We start from the raw sequence: 20,366 nt of genomic DNA on the forward strand, positions 1-20,366 counted from the left end.
TATAGGGAACTTTTTCCATCTACTTCAGGAAGAGCTGTGTAAGACTCAATCACCTGTGATGCAATTCAACATTTGAGCCACTTCTAGCACATTTTAGTCAAATGAAATAATACATTTAAATGTATTGACAACCTTACAAAATGTCACAGTTTAGTTTTGTATAACCATGACTTTATAATTTGAAATTCAGTAACAATTTAATATTTTTTAAGCTAAAAATACCTGTCCTTCTGAAATACAGATGAAGGAAAACTTTAAAGGGCATACAATACAAAAATATTCTAAGAAACATGGATGGAACTACATCCGAATGACACTTAGTCATTAATTTTTTAGAACCATCCAGCTGCGGGGATTAGATTTCAAAGAAAGTAGAATTCAGATTTATTTCTGACTGAACAAAATAGTGTAGTGTTGACTTCCTGCTTAGAATGAAAGGCACTGAGCAGTCTCCACCAAAACAAATGGAAAATGGAGCCCAAGCACAGTAGCATAAGATAGACCAGCTAAGCCCCAGCACCTTTGCCTTTACTCTGCTTTTCTTATCTCATAGTCTGGAATACAACAAAATGTGTTTGTGTGTGCAGAAGCCTATATGAAAGCATGAAAATATACGTCTGCACACAGTTATTCTTTACAATAATTTAACTATAATACATTTTGTTCTACACTTTAGCATTCAGGCTCTGTCTGCCAGATCAGAATATTCTGTGTGTTTGCATTGCTTGGAAAATGACAAAAAAAAAAGCAGCTGGAATCTCTGGCAAGTCATGTAGTGCTGCTCACAATAAGCATGTAGAAGGTTAAAATTAGAGCCAGAATTTGGTTTTGACATATTTTAAAAATAACTGACATTTGTCCTGGGAATGTACAACATCTAGCATGCATTAGAAAGATCTTTCTACATCTGAGCACACTGTAGCAAAACAAAAAAGGAAAGCTTCAACCAGCCGAAAAAGCAAACCAGCAACATGATCTTGAAATGCATAAATAGGATAATAACATGCAGGGCACAAGAAATAATCCCTCTGCTCTGCTATGCATTGCTTAAGCCACTGCTAAAGCATCATGTCCAATTTTGGATATTTCAGAATGGTTTCAGTGTGAGAGAACTAGAGGCAACATGGTAAAAGAAATAAAGAATATAAAAGGACTCTGTAAAGGAATAATATAAATGTATTCCCTGTCTCTATTTTGCACCGGGCAAGAAGTAATAAACTGGAAAAAAAAAATTAGATATTGGCAAGTGGGGGGAGAAATCAGAGATTGCTGGTTGCCTATTAGGAAATGTTTTTAGAAAGAAATAAGGAAATGAAGAAATAAAGAATGAAAGAATAAATAAATAATAAATAATGAATTTTAAAAATCAGGAATTATAGAACTGTCACTGATCCCATTACATTGCCAGAAGATGGGCTAGGTGACTTCTGGAAATTCCTGCCAGATCTAGGGGTCCAATATTGTTGGAAGGAGTGATAACATGAAGGAGTGATAAGACATGAGCCTCCCTCAGAAATTGTGGAACTTCCTGAGTGTACAGTGTCTTTATGGACAGGTTCTGGTTCTGTTCACATTTGGCTTCTATTAATTTTTTTGCAGTACAAATTCTCACACAGCTGAATCTTTCGTCTCTGATAACAGCATTTCATTTAATCACTCAAATACAAGGTTTTCAAATGGATCCTTTCGATTTGCCTTGGAGAAGCAATAGGTCACACTGCTGAAATTTCTCTCTCAGACTATACTTATATGAAGTAGTTATATATATAAACAAGTGAAAACTTTTGTCATTGAATAAATAGCTTAGCAATTTGATCAGTGGTCCATTGGATCATGTGATTAAATTTATGGTTTCATGTCTTATATGTATTTTTTCCTAGTGCTTCACTTATTTGCAATATGTGCACAGATTGAGGGCCACTAGGATTTTCATGCCATCAGTATGGCCCATAGCAATTTCCCTATTCTTTCCCTATTCTTTTTATTTGATCCATTCATCTAGGCTTTTCCCTCATCTCCAATAAGCTTGATTGATAAAGAAATAACAACTACAAAAATCCAAGAACAGTACTCCCTTTCTGCCAAAATACAGTTTTAAGCCAAACAGTGATAATACAGAACTGTTAGAACTAGAACATAACAACAATAAAACTGACTTTTTCTTGACCTCAGATTTGCTTTTAAAGTTGTGGAACATTTCCAGTAGTGTGGGTGTATAAAAGAAAACAGGAACTCTAAATACTAACTGCACCATTTTAACTTCCCTTTCTACTCACAAAACACCATTTACATACAAGCAGATGGAGTATCAAAATATTAATACTGATCAGATCTTCATTAACATGTTTACTAAAGCTGAGTAAATAACTAGCAAAAGATGTGATTAAAAATGCTTTATAACTTCAATTCCAAAACATTATTTTTCTCTACACTTACCATGATATTCACATATCTGTACACATGTCATGATATTCATTATCATTAATAGCTCCCTTGATAATCAGTGATCTCCAAACACAGCATGAAGCATCCTTATCTAAATACACCATGAGAAATTGCTACCTTTAACATAATTTTTATTATATCCATACTAAAGGAGCAATTTTACCAAAGGAAAGGTAATTTTTGTAATTTCTAATCATGTTTTTAAATGCTTTATGTATTATTGGTGATTCTGCTCAGATGACACATATTAGCTACAGGAAAGAGGAAGAGAAAGAAAGAAAGAAAGAAAGAAAGAAAGAAAGAAAGAAAGAAAGAAAGAAAGAAAGAAAGAAAGAAAGAAAGAAAGAAAGAAAGAAAGAAAGAAAGAAAGAAAGAAAGAAAGAAAGAAAGAAAGAAAGAAAGAAAGAAAGAAAGAAAGAAAGAAAGAAAGAAAAGGTGAAATAATTCCTGTCTGAGCATGACAGCAGTACAATGCTCCACACAAGTACCACACTGAACTATTTTGAAAGCTGGGTGTTTTCTGTTTTCTGTTGTTCTTTATACAAAACATCACTTAAAAAATATTTATACTCTCAACACAAACTATCACAATTTACCCATTAAAACCAGGAACTCACAGTAAGAATCAACACAGCAGTAAATAAAATTTAAAAAGTTTTATTCATATCTGGTTTAGTTCTGCATGTGCGATGTTGCGCATTTAGCTCAATAGTCAGCAATGAGAATAGGATTTCTGTTCCCTCCAGAATTTTAGGGATCTAAAACTTTAAGCTGAACTTACAGAGTCACATAAACTTTTGTCCAACAATTAGAATGGGAAAGAATACTGCACAAGCAACATGGCTGAAAAAAACCCAAACAAAACAAACAAAAAAAAAGTGCCATTATATGTATGTAATGTGATAGGATCCACAGTAGCCTTCATACTGAAAGAGCAATAAATCCAGAGTATTAATCCAGGCTTTGCAATTACCCTGTATGGACTAGAATTAACTTAGCTTCTTGAAGAAGGGTTAAGAATGGAAAGACTAATAACAGGTCATATTAATTTTTTTTTCATCTCTTGCCCTTGCTCAATATTATACAAAGTTTGCACAAATTTTCCATAAAAATCAGGCACTGGTTTATTTATTGTGTGCAAGCAAATAGCTATAAATTAATTTATTACAAGTGTCTGAGTGTCATAAAATAATATTACATTCAGCTAAAAATGAAAATCCAAATGAGTTGTAAATCGTTTCATTGTAGTGATTAAATCAATGACTTACCTAAGCCTATATTTCAAATTAAATATTTCTGAATTTATGTAAAAGACTTGAGCAGACTATTTAACAAGAGCAAGCAAAAGCTTAGCATAAAAAAAACCTGCTGCTACAGCAGCCTGTCACCTTTCAGCCAGCAGTTTAATCTTCCACTAAATTCTATAATGCTTTTTTCCTTCATTCTGTATGTACAGTTGTAGCAGCATATTTCACAGCAACACTACATCTGTACTTTAAAGCATGAGTTCAAATACAATTTTTCAGAAGCTGAGCCAAATATAACCTTATTTCTATATTTGTATACCTATCACCATAACTGAAATAAAGAAAATGAAACCATTTACTATCAGAAAAGTCTTGCTGTTTTTCTCAACCACAAAAGCAACCAGGTATTATGCATGAATGTACAACTACCTGTGCCATTTATTCTAATTCATCTCTCCCCCTTCCCATGCCAGCCACATGGATTGAACAGTCCCTCAGAGCAGGACATGTTCCTTGGGAATTGCTAGAAGGGCATACAAAATACCAGTGTTTCATGAAGCCAACACTAGCCTGGGTAGTAACCATTTTCATCTGCAGTTTGAGATGGCTCATATGTGATGAAGAGTGCATTTGCTTTTAAGTTATTGAACACTAAGCAATAAGCAAAAAGAAATTTACCACAAGGAATAATCAGTGTCAATAGTCTCAAAGGACAAAATAGTATACAAGAATTAACCTAGTTCTTCTGGAACAGAAACATTATATTTTTCGTTCTTAATCAAATGATTACCTTGTCCAACTCATCATTCAGCTGCTGACAGCAACAAATACTATTCCAGAAAAAATACAAGTAAGCCCTATTGAGGACTATAATACAATAATAAGATATTTTCTCTTTCTGATCCAATCAGTTAATATTTACAATGCCATTTATTTTTATCTTGTCCAAAATATTTGTGGCTGTTCTCAATATCCTCTGCTTTGTCCTGCTAATCTACTGGCTTTGCAAGTGTCTTGTACAAGTGAATGAGTCAGTTTATTTGTGTTGCATATAAAATATAATTCATCAGCTTCAAAACTAGGTTCTAAATCTGTGGTGCTTCTCTGTCCTCTCTGCTCTAAACTTGAATTGGGAGATGTGGTAATTGAAAATAGCAAATCATCTTTCTATTTTCTATACCTCTACAATACCTGTTTGCTGATCTTTATAAAGCTACAGTCACACATTTTCAGCTCCTCTCATTTGGAAATCTAAACATTTTGCTTCTTTTTTTTTTTTTTTTTTTAATTTTATCCAGCTTTTTGTTAATACTTCCTAAATATAAATGTAATCTTTCAGAGGGAAGTAAAATTTGAGGTCTTTGCTCATATATGAGCAGCCTATTGAACAGATTTGCTGAGCAAGCCCATTCAGCTATACAGCATCCAAGCAGTACTTGGGATATTTTCACCATCCAATGAAAATCCACCATCACGGGGGCCCTTTCACCTCTTAGTCCAGAGTCTGATTTATGTCAGTCTGCACATACTGTGTCTCATTAGGGAGAGGAGGTTTTCCTGGTAAGTGACTGGATGTGCATGACGCTATCGTATGATGAGTAAATATTGACATAGTGTATGATGATACAATTATATGATGACTAAAGTAGTTTTGTAGAAGATCATATCCTATTGTAGCTCCACAGCTGCTAGAATTGAGATCCAAGTGTTATAGAGTATGTGGCTGGGCTAAATGTTTTGTAGTGGGTGTGATGTGCATGTTCTCAGAAACACAGGCATTTCTCTGAGCAAAAGGAACATGCCCATACACTTTCTTTTCAGGCAGCTTACCTTCTAATAGTCCATCTACCCATCATCAGTCTTGTTCAGACTTGTACAATGTGTGTGGGGATTTTCTTGTTGTGTCATCATCACTTCCTATAAGGAGCAGAAGGCAGATGAATTTGAAGTTGGCTGCACGCTACAGAAACCAATATGCCTTAACCATGTTGTCCCAATGGGCTGCCTAGACCTCAACAGCTCTTACTGTAGTTCGTTTGAACTGACAGTGATCACACTTTTAAATGGGCATTAATAGATTAATGTATCTCTTTATACTGCAAGTTGAGATAGTACAGGCCAAACTTGTCAGATCAACTGACTAAAACAAGGCTGTTTTCATATGCTTTATAATACATCAGTGCTCAGTGGTTGCAACACTTCTTGCTCAGCTCAGGTTCCAAATTAATTTTTTCCAGAGTAATTCATGTCACTTGACCTAGAAGAGATGTAATAAATATAGTAAGGCTGAGATATGTTGCATATACTTAAACCCTTGGAAAATATACCACACCATTTGGAGAGCTTATGCAAATTGTTTTTATGCCTTTCTCCTACCAATTGAAATATTGATATTGATACCTCTTTGGCATGGGCTGCAGCCAATGCCAAAGGACACATGCAAGGACAACAGGGATTCTGTGCTGAGCATTTAAAAGATTTTGCTTTACCTTCCAGACAACTCTTCAGCAACACACCTGAATCTCAATGAGAGGCTAATAATCTGGATTTATAAAAAACACTCATTTAAATGTATCTATTTTTTGAAATGACATGAAAATGATAATATCAGTATAAGAATATGGTCTCAAGAGTTTTCACAGTCACCTTAAAAGCCTCATACTGGGCAATGGGTTCTACTAAAAATGGAATCCCTTCAACACAGTAGTATCGTTACAATGCCTAAGAAAGAAGGATGGAGTGGGAACTTTGCAGCCAAGGAAAACATTATTTTATACATCCTGTAGGCAGTTCAAAGGAACCACATCAGGACTTGTTACACTGTTGTGAGCATATATACTTCTTGTGTACAAGATACATCTTGTTATTTCTTAACTATAATTAGGTATAAAACTGTTTCTACATTTCTAAGAAGTCACATACAGCTGAAGACCACCCCCAAAAGAAATAGAAAGTATCTCTAGTTACATATTCTGTATTTAAATGTAAAAAAATTATGAACACTTCCCTAAAAATTCAACACTTGGTATAATTCCAAGAAAATTTATTTTCCAAATTAGAAAATTAAATTTTTCAGAAGAAAATGCTATTTTAACTACAAATGGTATTCATATCTAAAAAGAATTTTAAACAGTGAAGATCACCTAAACAGTTTACAGAGTTTGCAAAAATATTTGCTTTATAATTAATAAATTCATTTTGATAAGTATTTTTCATCTTGAAAATATGCCTGTCAAGTCCATTCTACAAACAGCAGATTATAGTAACTATTTGGGATTAAAACTAAAAAATGAAACCACAACTGTTTTATTTGTCTTTCTTTTTTCTAGTTTAATCTACCTCTAGCCAATTAGTTTAAATAACAACAACCAACTCTTAAATAAACTTCTGGTGAACATTACTGTCAGTGATGACATAAGATTTCCATTTGCATGTAAAATAATTCTTATATATCTGTGTAATTCACTTTGCATTGGTTTATTTAATAAGACTGCAATTCATATCAGTTTTGGGGATATAGTTCCCTGGAATAGTAATGCTATTGCTGAAATACATACATACACACTCTTAGGTTGTTTGATCTGGGTAAATGCCTGTAAATCGTGAAATATAAATTCTATATAATCACTGATTTAGTTTTTATGCAAAAAAAAAATTATAAATCATGGTTCACAGAATCCCAGAATCCTTGAGATTGGAATGGCCTCTGGAGATCTTCTAGTCCTTCTCAAAGCACGTTCTAGATGACTCAATCAAAATACCTCTTACCCATTCACAGTTCTACAAATTTTTACTTTTTTTACCTGTTACAACAAAGGCCTTAAATCACTTTTTCAAGCTATTTCTGTATACTGAAGATAAGTGACTTGTAAATCTTTCACAAAGCAGACACTTGGTTTCACTGGAACACATCATCTATTGAACAAACTAATCATATTCTTTATTCTGAGCCGCTCATAACAAGAGATCTAGCCAGAATCAACTTTGTTATGACATTATTTGTATCCTTCAGTCTACACAATTCATAATTTCTTATTCATACTTTGATTTTGCTAGGCAATCTTTCCATAAAAGCCTCATCCTTTCAAAATCAAGATCTGTTAACAGCTTAGTGCACTGAAGATACACAGGCTAAACAGCAACACTATTGGACGGATACATTACTCTAAGTAATGCAACAATAAATGTCCTTCACAGGGGACTGTAATATTCTTTATATTACTATAACAGGCAAATACCAGTCAACAAACTAAGGTTTCAGTTTTCCAGCCTCAGATAATAAATAATGCTTCCTGTTTCTTGGTTGTTATTCTTGAGGTTCCTTCCTCAGAGCTCAACGCAGTGATGATGGGATACTTCCTCTGCACCAGAATAGCAGAAAGAAACAGTTTGCATCTGTTGTACCACCCAGACTGAATTTTTTGCAATCACATGGCAATTACCTTTCATTGTAGTGAAATTCCTTAATGGAGCAAGATTAAAAGTGAGCTGTCTATATAACAAAGAATAGTGAAGCAGAAAGAGTGGGAGGAACAGTAGAAAAATAGGGAACATAGAGGAGGAGCAGAGAAATATCAGAAAGGGCTGTGGAACACATTGTAGAAGAGGGTGAGAGATCATCAAATAGTCCTCTACAAATCTACTATATTAACCAATTTCTAGGACAGAGGGTTAAGTGGTATTTCTAGTTCTATTTTGTTACTCAAAGAAGCTTCCTGTATCATTAGCTTCCTTTAACTACAGTATAAAAACATCATTGCAAGAGTTTCTTGTGCTTGTTTTCAGAGAACTAAAGAATGACTGTGAGACATCAATACACAACTATTTCTTAAGCCATGCAAACAGCAATATTTTTCTAAATATATTTAAAACTTTAATGGAAGCATCTAAACCACTAGACCTTGTGTCTAGCCTTCTTTGGAAAGAAGAATGAACTGGCTTGGCTTTGCTAGTCTGTTAGACATATTTAAAAGAAAGTCAAGAAAAGGAAAGAGTCCGAATAGACGTCATGAAAACTAAGAAGATAAGAAAAGTTGAAGTTCTGAAAAGAACCCTTTCACCGAGCCTCCTAATAAAGACGGTCCATCTCTTCATTACCATGCTACTCATCCACCTCTGTTACTCTGCACAAAAGGGAAAAAAGCAGTCTTTATAGTTGTACATGATTATATTTTCCTTTTGTATTGAGTTCAAAGTCTTTTCTAAAAAAGCAAGAGTAGATTGCTCACAATGTAATGGGCCATTCCCAGGAAACGAAAAAATGGCCTTAACGTTTTATATTAATACAATAGGTTATGTATAAAACAGGTTTTAAAAAGTTAATGCATATTAGCTTAGAACAGCCATATTTTAACACTGTGCGACTGAAAGTTCCAGTAGAGCAGATGAATGAAACTACAGAAGAAAAAAACCACTATGACAAAGAGATAAAGGTTTAACTAAAAGGACTCAAATCTATATTTCAGGTGCCTCTTTACCTTCCATCAGGAAACGAGTTATTAGGAGTAATGAAATCAGAGATAGAAAATACAAAAAGTTTTTAGATCCTTCTGTGCAAGGCGGCGACACCGGCCTTTACTTCTTCACTTTATAATGATTCCTTTGAGTTGTGGTTCTGAAAAAGCTGTGAAACATCTTCCTGTTATTTCTTTTTCATCTTTCCAAACACTGGCCAGGAATAACCCCATCCTATTCTTTTCTTGGATTTTTGAAACACATATTGACTGTAATGACTATAAATTATCTGGTTAATGTGTTGGATTTATAAAAGTGTTAGAGCTCCTCTACGCTGCTATGAGGTGCCTCTGAGAAGGTGCAAGGCACAAGAAGAATCTAACTTTTTCCATGCCTACTTCTGCTTTAGGCCACTGCAAATATTAACTTTAGAAAACTTAACTTATCTGGATTTTAGGACAGTCTCACCACATCACTCCCCACCTGATGAGCTGTTGGCTCTCTCTTCACCACAAGCACTAGACTGTTAGCCAACATCTTCTCTGCCAAATACCTCCCCTGTAGTCACTGTCCTGATGGTCAGTTTCTGGGTGACAATCTCCCTTAATCAGGGCTTTTAAGATTCAAATACATATTTCTACCGAGCTCAGTTACAAAGTGCATATGTAAAAGAAGCACCTGTTTCATAGCTTTGGTCACTCATACTGTGCTGCACCAGCTACTCTAAAACCACCATAAGCACTGAACCAGTAGATTCCAGACCACATCCATTACACTCTGCAAAACACAGGAAGCCAATTAATAAACCTTGCAGCATCTGCATCCTCAGCCCTGATCTTTCACTGCACACCTAGGAGTGTAATTGAATGGCTTAAGTGCTGCCTGCCAGAAAAAAACAGTCACTACACAGTTACATGTCCTTTCCATTAACCTATTTAATTTCCTAAACAATTGGAACAAAATCAAGATTCTGGGATTAAATGTTTCAAAAAACACTATAACCACCTCTTTTTACCTCAAAATTTTCTTCAGATCATTTTGATCTGAGCAGAGCCATGACTACCAGAACATAAAAAGAAGCAGTTCAGTGTCCAGAGAGAAGTTTCTGGTGGAAGATTACAGGCTCTAGGTTTTCTTATCACAAAGATTAGTAGCCATCATATTAGAAAATTTTTAAAAGACGTTTTTGGTCTGCTCAACATCTACTAGATAAAGGAAAATTCCAAAACTTAAGTGTGTTCTTCCAACAGTTCTTCCCATCCCACTTAAAATGTAAGTCAAAAAGTAAAAGTAATTTTTGAGTGTTGCCAGTAGTCTGTTTTGAAGCATTGGCTGACCTTATCTCTTATGATGACCGTTTCTTTGCTGATGGCACCACTCAAATTATTTAGATATATAATACTATTTACATTTTCTGACACACTTTGCATTTGACTGGTAATTCATCATAGAAAAGTGACTTGTATACAGAATTGTGAGCCAAGTTAAGAAGCACGTCTGTCTATGCTAGTGATGACGTCAAGTAAAGGGTATTAAAAATCACAGACTTAAGTACAAATTTATCTACTACAGATATAATAAAAAGTAAGAGTAAAAGACTTTCAGAGTTTCTGCTCAATGTCAGCAATTTTGAGGAGAAATAGTATTTGACCTTCTTTATCTCCATAATAATAGTTTCATTTATACTCTGGTTCTTCCTTGTGGTTCCAGTTAGTATTAAGACCACTTTAAATCTACACCATTTGGCTCTGTATGCACACCATGGAAAGCCAACAACAATCTTGTGCAGCAAAAAATTTAAAAATCAACAGTACTTGAAAATTGAATTTTAGTTCTTCTCAGACATATATTATCAGATTGTAAACATAGTACCAAAGTGAAAATGGCGGGAGATCTGGTCTCTCCCCTACTTTTCTTAATACTTTCATGAGTCCAATTTTTCTCTGCACAAATGGTGCACATGGAGAGAATCTTTTTATTCCTATGAATGAAAGCATTTGTATGCAAATGAAACATTCAAATGCAAATGAATGTATTTGCACAAGAAGCATTCGCCCACCTGCCACACAGCCTTGGCTTTTCGACTTTCAGGGCCTGGGTGCTCAGAAGCAGAGAGTGAATAAGAGAATAAGAATGCCAGCAATATTTCAAAAGGTGAACGGTCAGTCACTGTGAACAGCAAGTGGGAAGGATAAAAAAATAGTGAAAAAAATTAAGAAAAATGGAAATGTACAGGGAAGATTCTTACAACTGTTCACATGAGGCATGTACGCAGACCACCACTACCCAGAGCTGAAGCAGTGGCAAACTGGAAGCAAGGAAAGAGGAAGTACTGTAAGTGAAAACAAGGCTTTGGATAAATTCCATTGTTTGCCTTTTTATTTAGCAGCTATATATATTGCATGTAAGGATAAAATCTTCTCTGAAAAATGGAATCTTACCACACTGAGACCCTGTTGATGAGACCTGGAGAGATTCTTAAAATACCAGAGAACAAGTTTTTTGTATTCACGTATTTCCATTCTTTTTATTCATACAAATGATTAGCTCTTAAGAAATAAAAATCTTGTTGTTTTCTAGACTTCTCTGTGCTCTCAGTATCACTGCTATGCTGACAGCATAGGGCATGAATCTGTTTCACCAGGCCAGTTTGGACTTCTAGTTACAAAAGTTTAAAAGTCAGTATTGAAAATATCTGAGAGTAGTGCATCATGCAGTTGAGCATCTGCATCCTTTAACTCCTTATTACTAGAAGCAGCAACACTATTCAGATAATTTCTCAACTGCTTCTCATTATGCCTTGTATGTAGCCAAGGAATTGCAGCATATATCCCAAAAGTCTATCCCAAAGACAAAACAACACCAAAATCCCATTGCCCTGCAATGGCTCTTCGGAAGCTGGCTGTTGACATACACATGCAGCAGGTGGACATTCAGTGAAGCATATAAATCCTGTACAGCAGACTAAGGGAATAGGTTTTTGGGGGGCAGAGCAGCCTGCCAAAGTATTCCTGCAAGGTGACTTTGAATCTCACAGGAGCCTTCCCAGACCTAGTTGAAGATTTTGGGGCCATACAGTCCCCAGAGATTTTTTTTCTTTTTAATTTTAAAATGTGTGATTACCCCTTACTTTCTGCCACCTGTTCTGCTTATAAACTTCTACAGGGCCCCTCTCTCTGCTCTAATTTCCAGCAAGCTGTCATGTTACTCTAACCCATGGAGCCAGCTCCTCCCCGAGGCATTGACATGACTCATGTGCATTCATGTATGCAGTGTGGCAGCTGGCCCTAAGGCCAACCAGGGATGTGACTCATCTATCAGTTACTTGATTTTCTTGAAACTCTGAACCCTGCTAAAATAGACAACTCATGCAGAGCTTCAATAGTAGTAGTCATTTCCTTGATGGTTTCTGGAAAGCTACCATTCACAAAAAAATGTATGGAAAAGCTTGGAACTCCATTAAAATTTTCATCATTTCAGACTCAAGACACCTGTACTTCTAGGAACCCGAGGTGCAAATTCAGGGAGTCCCCTCAAAAAAATTAGATTTTTTCCTCTCTGAAATCAGAGTCAGCTAGCTACTACAGAGTAGCCATCCTTACCCACACACTCCTCCTCCTCTTTCCTCATTTTCCACCACTTTGCCAGTCAACAATACCTGTATGATGAGTATCACTTAATTTTGTTTTATCAAACCCTTACAAATAAAATTTCAACTAGTACAAAACCTAGTTTCAGTAAAGGTTGTTTCAGGGTGTTTGTATAAAGCGTTGCAAAAGTCCACAAGTCTTATCCAGTAATGCTGCAAAAAAGTAAACAATAGGAACACATTCTAAATTAAAAGCAGGTCGATGCTACAAAGGCAATGAATTATTTGAACAGAATTTGCCCGTATGTCTTATTATGTTTTGTACTAGTTGAAATTATATTTGTAAGGGTTTGACAACATAAAATGTTTGAAATTATTTCAGGAGCATTTGGTGACTGGGCAGCTTTTGGTACATTCTTGGATTTTAGCCCATTATCTTGAAAACACTCCAGCTGACCCCAGGAGTAGGGACTGCTGGGTAGCTGAGTCAAAGCGAGAAGCAAGCTGCAATTCAGGAAGGAGGTTCAGGTGATGAAAGCAATCCCATTACATTGTGTGAACTCATTTCTCACTGAAAATGTCACAGTTTGAAGGTTTGCTTTGTGACTGGAACAAATAAAAGCTTTTAGGGCTTTCTGAGAATGCAGGTACCACAATATGAGCAACGGAGTAAACCACATGTGATATATTTCTCTCCTCCATTTCTAGCTCTGAATGGGAAATGAAGGGAAAGAACCTTGGCAGATTTACTGGGTGTTTTAGGACTTCTCTTTCCCTGAAATGATCAGTGTAGGATTTCACTCACTGCCTCTAGAAGTAAGTTCACACAGGCTTTCCACCTTCAGACACATTGTGAATTTGAGCAGTGTCTGGATTAAACATTTGACTTCTTTCTTTCTTTCCCTGAAACTGATTTAGATCTTGGTGCCTACACAAAGTAGAGCATTAATATATGTCATGCAGCCTGTATAAACCCACAAGATTTTACCATGTCAGCTTTTGTAAAAATCTGGTTTTAAACATCTTATAACCTTAAGTCTTATAACCTCAGCATCTGTTAGAAGCATTGCCTGTTTACTGGCCTGTTGCCTTCTGCTCTAAGCAGGGCTGAGAGTTTACATGTCCTGTTGCTGTGGTCAGTGCTTATGCTGGCATGATCTGAACAGCTCCTGCTCAAATCTCAACTACAACATTTTATTAAACCATGCAGTTATCACCATAATCCCATATTAGGGCCTGAAGAACCTAGCTTTGATAGTAGGGCGTATTTTCAGTTCAAAGCCTGCAGCCAGATTACTAAATCCCCCAGCTGTGAGAAAATTTTCCCATCCCAGAATCAAACCAGTGAGAAAAAATGCAGGTCCCTCGGCCTCCTTTTTAGGATGGAGTCGAGTAATTTATTCCACATTTTCAGACTGATAGTAATTTCTCTCAAACCTTTAAACCCACCACTGTGAGGTTTTGCATCTTCCTCAGTTACTGGATTAAAGATATAAGATTTGGGCATTTTACACTGTCTAGGCACTCTCTAAGCACTACAGGAAAGAAAAAACTTTTCACCCCATTCAGAGTTTCCAAATTTCTTATGCCCACCTGTCCATCCAGCTAGTAATGCTTTTCCTTTGTGTAAGGGCATTACACAGCACTTCTCACCGGAATTTATGACCCTCAATGAATCATTTAATTAATATAAAACTTACACACTCAAGACAGTTAAAAGAGTTGTCCCACAGACAAGGATGTTCTTGCACCAAAACAGCACTAAGTACTGCAATAGCATAATAGTAATAAACAAGGTTGCCCTTCTCCCCCACCAAAAAAATTTGCATGTATCAACAACCTCGCACAAAATGAGAACTAAACTCATGAATACGTTTTCAAAAATGCATGCTTGGAGAGATGAGATAAACAGCAGCATCACAACAGGGAACAAGATACCCTTCCAGATGTCTAGTATCTCTTATCACACATGCCACTGTGCCAACTTGTAAGTTAAGGGCTTGAAGAAAATGTAATTTCTCTTTGCAGGGGAATAAAGCCTGTACATACAGCACATAAAATGTAAAATTCTAAGACCCTTGAGAACAGAAGGTTATAAAGCAATACCTATCTTCTTTCCAATTCCACATTGTGTTAATATTAATGAGCCAAGAAAATTCTTGCCACTCATTTTCAAATGTTCATTCACATTGTGCACTCTGCACCAAATCCTTCAGCTACTTGCAGATTCAAAGACTGTAAGGGAGACAGGGTTACTTGTGACTCAAAGCAAAGAAATAATATAGTGCTTTAATCACAGACCATCCCTAAATGGAAGTCATAAATTAATGATCGATACCTATACTACAGCTTTTCTTGAGAGATGTTATTTTTTTTGTCCAGATGATAATTTCAGTTCTATGTAGCCTATATGAGTATCTACAGGTGTTTTAATCATCTGTTTGTATATACTTGGTAGTTTGATGGAGCATGTTCTACAGCATTAATAAAATGTACTGATCTATAGCTCTTAAGTACCTTACCATTGAGTCATAAGTACAATTTCATTAGGGCTTATTAATGGGATTTTTTTGTGTGTGTGTGATTTAATGCACTGTGGCTATTTTATGCTATATTTAGCTGTCTCCTGTGAGGCTCATAAACCAGAGACCAGAGAAAAGAATGATGATAAACTACGCCACCACAGAAAAATGTAAAAGAATATAAATTAGACATAAATGCTTGTCGAATGCTTAGATGTTTCTATTGAGTTTGTTTTGTGGCTGTGCATCTAGAATTATTTGCTACAATTACTTAGCTGGGGCAGCTGTATGCATCATATTTTGCTGGTTTAGGAATTGTATTCTATTTTGGACAAGCCAGACAGGACTTTTGAATAAGTGGCTTTAGTATCTCTCTTAGTAGACAGCAATAGTGGCTAAATGATTAAATGCAGGAGATGGCAAAAATAACAAGTCAGTACTAATTATGAAATTTTTAGAGTATCATAGAATAATGATGGCACACAGCTTTTGCAAGAGGAAATTATCCACTTTTGCTATTCAATTCAGATGCCAAGCTCCAAATTTGCTTGTTTGATTGGGCTGGTATTCTTTCCTCAGAGACTAGAAAAAGCTTCCATTAGCTTTCATTGGCCTAAATCAGAATCATCTATTAAAAGCACGAACACTCATTGCTTGAGATCAACAGTCAGAAACCTGCACAAGGGCAGAATTTTTCCCCTAAGGTAGGTGACAAGTTAGTCATATGCCATCATTATTCTGCATGTCTACCTCTGCATATATTTAATTGAATTCCTAACTCTGCTCAAGCCACTGTCTTTCTTTGAGCTCTCTTAGTTATATTCTAAAATTTTAACTCAGCATCCTGTATGTTTCTGTCTTCCTTCAAAGCGGTGCTTTTTTAGTCTTCACAGCAGCATACAAATGCATTAGAAGTTTCAGAAAGCTAAGGAGAAAACCCAAACTCTTTCAGTCATTCAGAATAGCTGAAATACAGTGCAAACAAATGTAAATATTTTTTTCCATCTCATGCTCTTCTCTGTTAGATACAGAGATTTGATTTAGAGCATTCTGCGAAATCACTTCTAGCGGCTACAGACTTACCAGATCCACATTATTACTGTTTTTGAGGAAAAAACAAGGCCCCATCTACAGGTTTTAGCTATACCCCACTGAAAATAAGCGCAACATAGAGGATTATTCAGCACGTAGCTGTGAAGTGTCCATGTTAGGGTATGTTTGGCCGGCTGCACTAATTGCATCCAAACCGCCATGCCCATGCTCCTACTGGCACTGCTCCATCTCCACATTTACTATAGCTCTGCCTCTTTCCCTCTAATAGCTTCTGGCATGTTCTCCAATCCCACTATTTCTAATCCTGATATCCCTTTGCCAAATTGTAGAGGCAGCTTGGGGAAAAGGAAAACCAAAACAAAGCAGCCATCATCTTCAGCTGAAACTCACCCGTGTGCGTGGCTGCCTTCCAACATGTCTGCCAATGCCTGGCTGCTACAGGAGCTACTGCAAGAGTTGGAAAATCGAGGGGAAGGAGCAAAAATACACAACAGGCACAGAAATTAATGTTACTGGCTTTAAAGGCAACAGCCATCTGTTTTCCTTACAGCCTGGCAGCATCAGGAGCTCCCTGCAGTGAGGATGGAGATTTGGCAGGTTTCCGTAACCCTGTTGAGCTTTTACTGTCCCTACCAGCATCCCCTGCTGCTTCTCTCCACACCCTCAGAACAATTAGACTTAGACTTTTTATTGTAGCAGCAGTGCCCCACACACCTTATGGGCACTTTAATCACCAACACCTATCAAAACCAGCAAAGTCCAACTACTGTTTAAGCATGATATTTCTAAATTTGGAATGAATACAATTTTGCAGCCAGGGTGCATCCAAATCATAGGAAAACTGGTTTTAAAATGTAGCTGAGGCAGAGTTTACACCTGAGAAAAACAACTTGATTTAGTTTTGTGATATCATGATCTTACCTGTATTACCAAGATGTCAAGAAAAATTGTGTTGTATTTTCCTTCTGTGGCTGCCATTTGAGGTTTTATTTGCATAATGCTGCTTTCCCAGGCAGAAGGTTGCCAGGAAAACAGAGCATGAAACCTGTCACAGAAATGCAACAAAGAGAATTTGGAGGCTTTGTTTTCACATAGATTGAAACTGATTTCAGTGCATTTCATTGCCATAAAAATTAAAATAGAAATTTTCTCAGTGTATAAGGTCATTACTATTAATATTTGTCTTCATTGTGTGCCAACCTTAAGCAAAATTAGCAAGTAGTAGAAAAAATATAGCAGGTAAAAGAATGTAAGCATGTACATTAGTAAAAACATAATCACAATCTTCCCTTGAAATAGCAGCTTTTTAGTACCGTTCTTCAAGGCTGTTTCTGTTCTCAGTTATCATAGTTTTAATATAACTTACAATCACTTCCTAGAGACTTAGTTATCCGGATTTTACAAAGCGTTATCTGCTTTAGGAAAAACCAGAATGCTGCATGCAGTAATCTGTCATGCAAGAGCAAGAGCAGCTGGTGTAGCTTACATAAAGTGGCAAATAGCCCAATGCAATAAAATGTAAGCATGTTCATAGCAAGAGCAACTATTGGCATAGAACAGATGCCAGAATGTATTTCTATTTGGATCCAAATAAAATTATCTGTTTATCTTCTGTCATAATGAAGATAAAACAACATGATACAATTTCCTTAAATTTGGGGGTGGCAGATTCTCTTCAAAATTTAGATTTTCTTTTTTTAAATTTTATTTCACATATATTCAGTGCTCCCAGTTACAAGATCTGAGTTATCACATAGATCTCAGCAAGTCAAAATCCAATTGGTTAGTTTATTTATCACCATGTCACTTGAATTGTGGTTTTGAGTGAAGGATTGTTTGTTTGTTTGTTTGTTTGTTTGTTTGTTTGTTTGTTTTGGAATGGATTTTCTATTCTGCTCCGTAGGTTTTTTTACATAAAAGCAGAATGTGGAATCAGTGAGGTTTTATTCTAGTTTTGGTTAGGTTGTTTTGGGTTTTTCTAATGGAAGGAGATTGTCCTTTCAAGCATTTAGTACCTGTTTCAGACAATTTATTATTTTTCCTGCAAGTTGTACTGCAATACCTTTAACCACCAGGTGTACTTGGATCACAGATTACTAAATGCTCCGCCCTTGTGTTACCAGAAGCAGATTGGAAAAAGACTGGAATTAGGCTGCATCCCAGCTGCAAACACACAGTAGTTGACAGTACATCCCCTGTGAGACAGATGAGGGGCAAGACCTGCTTAAGACACATGAAGCTATTGAAATACAGACTAAAAATAGTAGCAGTGATCTCCACCACGTTGGGACCCACTCTGCTCATGGACTTAGCAGCAATTTAATTACTGACTGCAGAGGGTGCAGTTTGATGTGCTGTATTCCATGTGCCTCCATAAGAAAGATGATCTTACAGTGGTATACTCTAGATGCCATTATAAGAGTTCAGTAGTACCTCCTGTTATGAAGGCATTTACAAATCCCCTTTAAGGCTATATTTTCTCTATTTTTTCTCTTGTTAAAGGATTTTTTGCTCAGTTTGGTTCTTCAAGAGTATCAGGTTTCCAATTTCTACTCAAAGCACCCTGTCAGAAATGTTTAGTGTTTCAAAGAATTAGTGACTTATAAGTCTTTGTTTCTTTGTCATTGAAAGCAACATGAACTATGTGCCCACAAATACAATTTTCAGTCAACTCTGTTTGTAAGCCACTGATCAAGTTATTTGCTGAGGAGTGAAATCCCTCCATGGGTCAATATTAACATGTATGAGATAAAAGGAGGAATTAGGGAAAGCAAAGGGGTTGTTTTGGTTAAGTTTTTCCTTCTTTTGTGGACAAAATTGTAATGATACTAAAACTTAACCTCCTGCCTTTTGCATAGTGGTAACAGCAGCAGCATGGCCTCACTATATGTGACAGCCACAATGACTCGTCATGCAGTATGTTTAATGATCTGTGTTTAATGAGAGCTGAGACACTTCCAGGACACTGTCCATAACAGTCCCTCTCTGAGGCTATAGTCAAACCTTTAATGTGAGAATGTTCTTGCTCTTTCTGCTGTGGCTACAAACTCACCTAATGTGAAATGAATGTTGGAATGACCCTGTGAAAAATAGAAAATAAAAAGCACAGCAAATGGAGCCACCTTTTTTCTCCTGAGTGGATTAACCCAGTTTCCTAGTTATGATAGTTTTAACATTACTATTAATGAGGCCTTTCTTATTTATTTAAGGCCATATACCTTCCATGCATAAATGCTCATTTCAGTGCCACAAGTGAGTGGGATTTGGGATGTAATGCTTACTTCCTCACATCTTCCTTCTCCAAAACTTCCTAGTCAAAAAGGTTCTAATCCAAAGAAACCTACAAGAACCAATGAGTGAATTGAAACCCACCATAAAAAGAATCAAATCAGTCCTACTGTTAGGTCTCCAGAATGCCACCAAGTCATTGGGAAGTGAATAGTACTTCGAGAAAGAAACTCACTCTGCAGAGAACACAGTTGGGAGGTTTTTTTAATTATCCCACAGGTGTGAGTTCCAACACGTTTGGGCCTCCTCTAGCTGTGCATAGAACACCTGCAAAGCACACCAGAGTCCATCAGAGCCCATGGACAGAAAGTCATACTTGTGCTTTGATCTCTGTGAACAAAAAAAGATGGAACAATATAACATGAACATTGTGGTCTAAATCATGCTTCAGAGGCTTAGCCCTTTCTGAGTTGACAGAAAGAATAAGTTGTTCCACTGGTATTTTGGCATTTCAGTGTAAATGCCTCCCAGGGCCTAAAAAGCATTTCCTGGAGCAGCAACTACCTAGTGGGCTCAATAGGTGCAGCTTGAACTTGGCACTCACTAGCAGAACTAGCACATCATGCTGCAAAGGAATGAGGCTTGGGACTTTTTACCTGTCACCCTCAACAGGCTCAGAGCTTTTCATGTTTCCCTTTCCATGCCTCCTATGACATGGATCCTGTGTAAATTTGTCCTTGCTTAGGAAGATTATCACTCCTAGCAAAGACTCTGGGGAGGAAACTTGCCTTGAGCGAGCTCTCTATCCTGAAACGTTAGAATTACTAA

General features: G+C 36.5%; 1 long non-coding RNA gene across 2 annotated transcripts in view; it reads right to left on the reverse strand.

Moving 5' to 3' along the window:
- LOC106855473 (uncharacterized) overlaps window positions 1-16,893 on the reverse strand; it is a 35,594-nt gene extending 18,701 nt beyond the window's left edge. Inside the window, exon 1 of one of the 2 annotated variants that reach the window (XR_015804838.1) lies at window positions 5,523-5,610. This is a non-coding gene — a long non-coding RNA (uncharacterized LOC106855473). Of the gene's footprint in view, window positions 1-5,522; window positions 5,611-16,700 lie in introns of those variants that run through there. The other variant, XR_015804836.1, reaches the window with a different exon arrangement.
- Window positions 16,894-20,366: the final 3,473 nt, after the last annotated feature.

This window comes from Sturnus vulgaris, chromosome 7 (genome assembly GCF_052056855.1).
Source record: "Sturnus vulgaris isolate bStuVul1 chromosome 7, bStuVul1.hap1, whole genome shotgun sequence".
NCBI classification, from domain to species: domain Eukaryota; kingdom Metazoa; phylum Chordata; class Aves; order Passeriformes; family Sturnidae; genus Sturnus; species Sturnus vulgaris.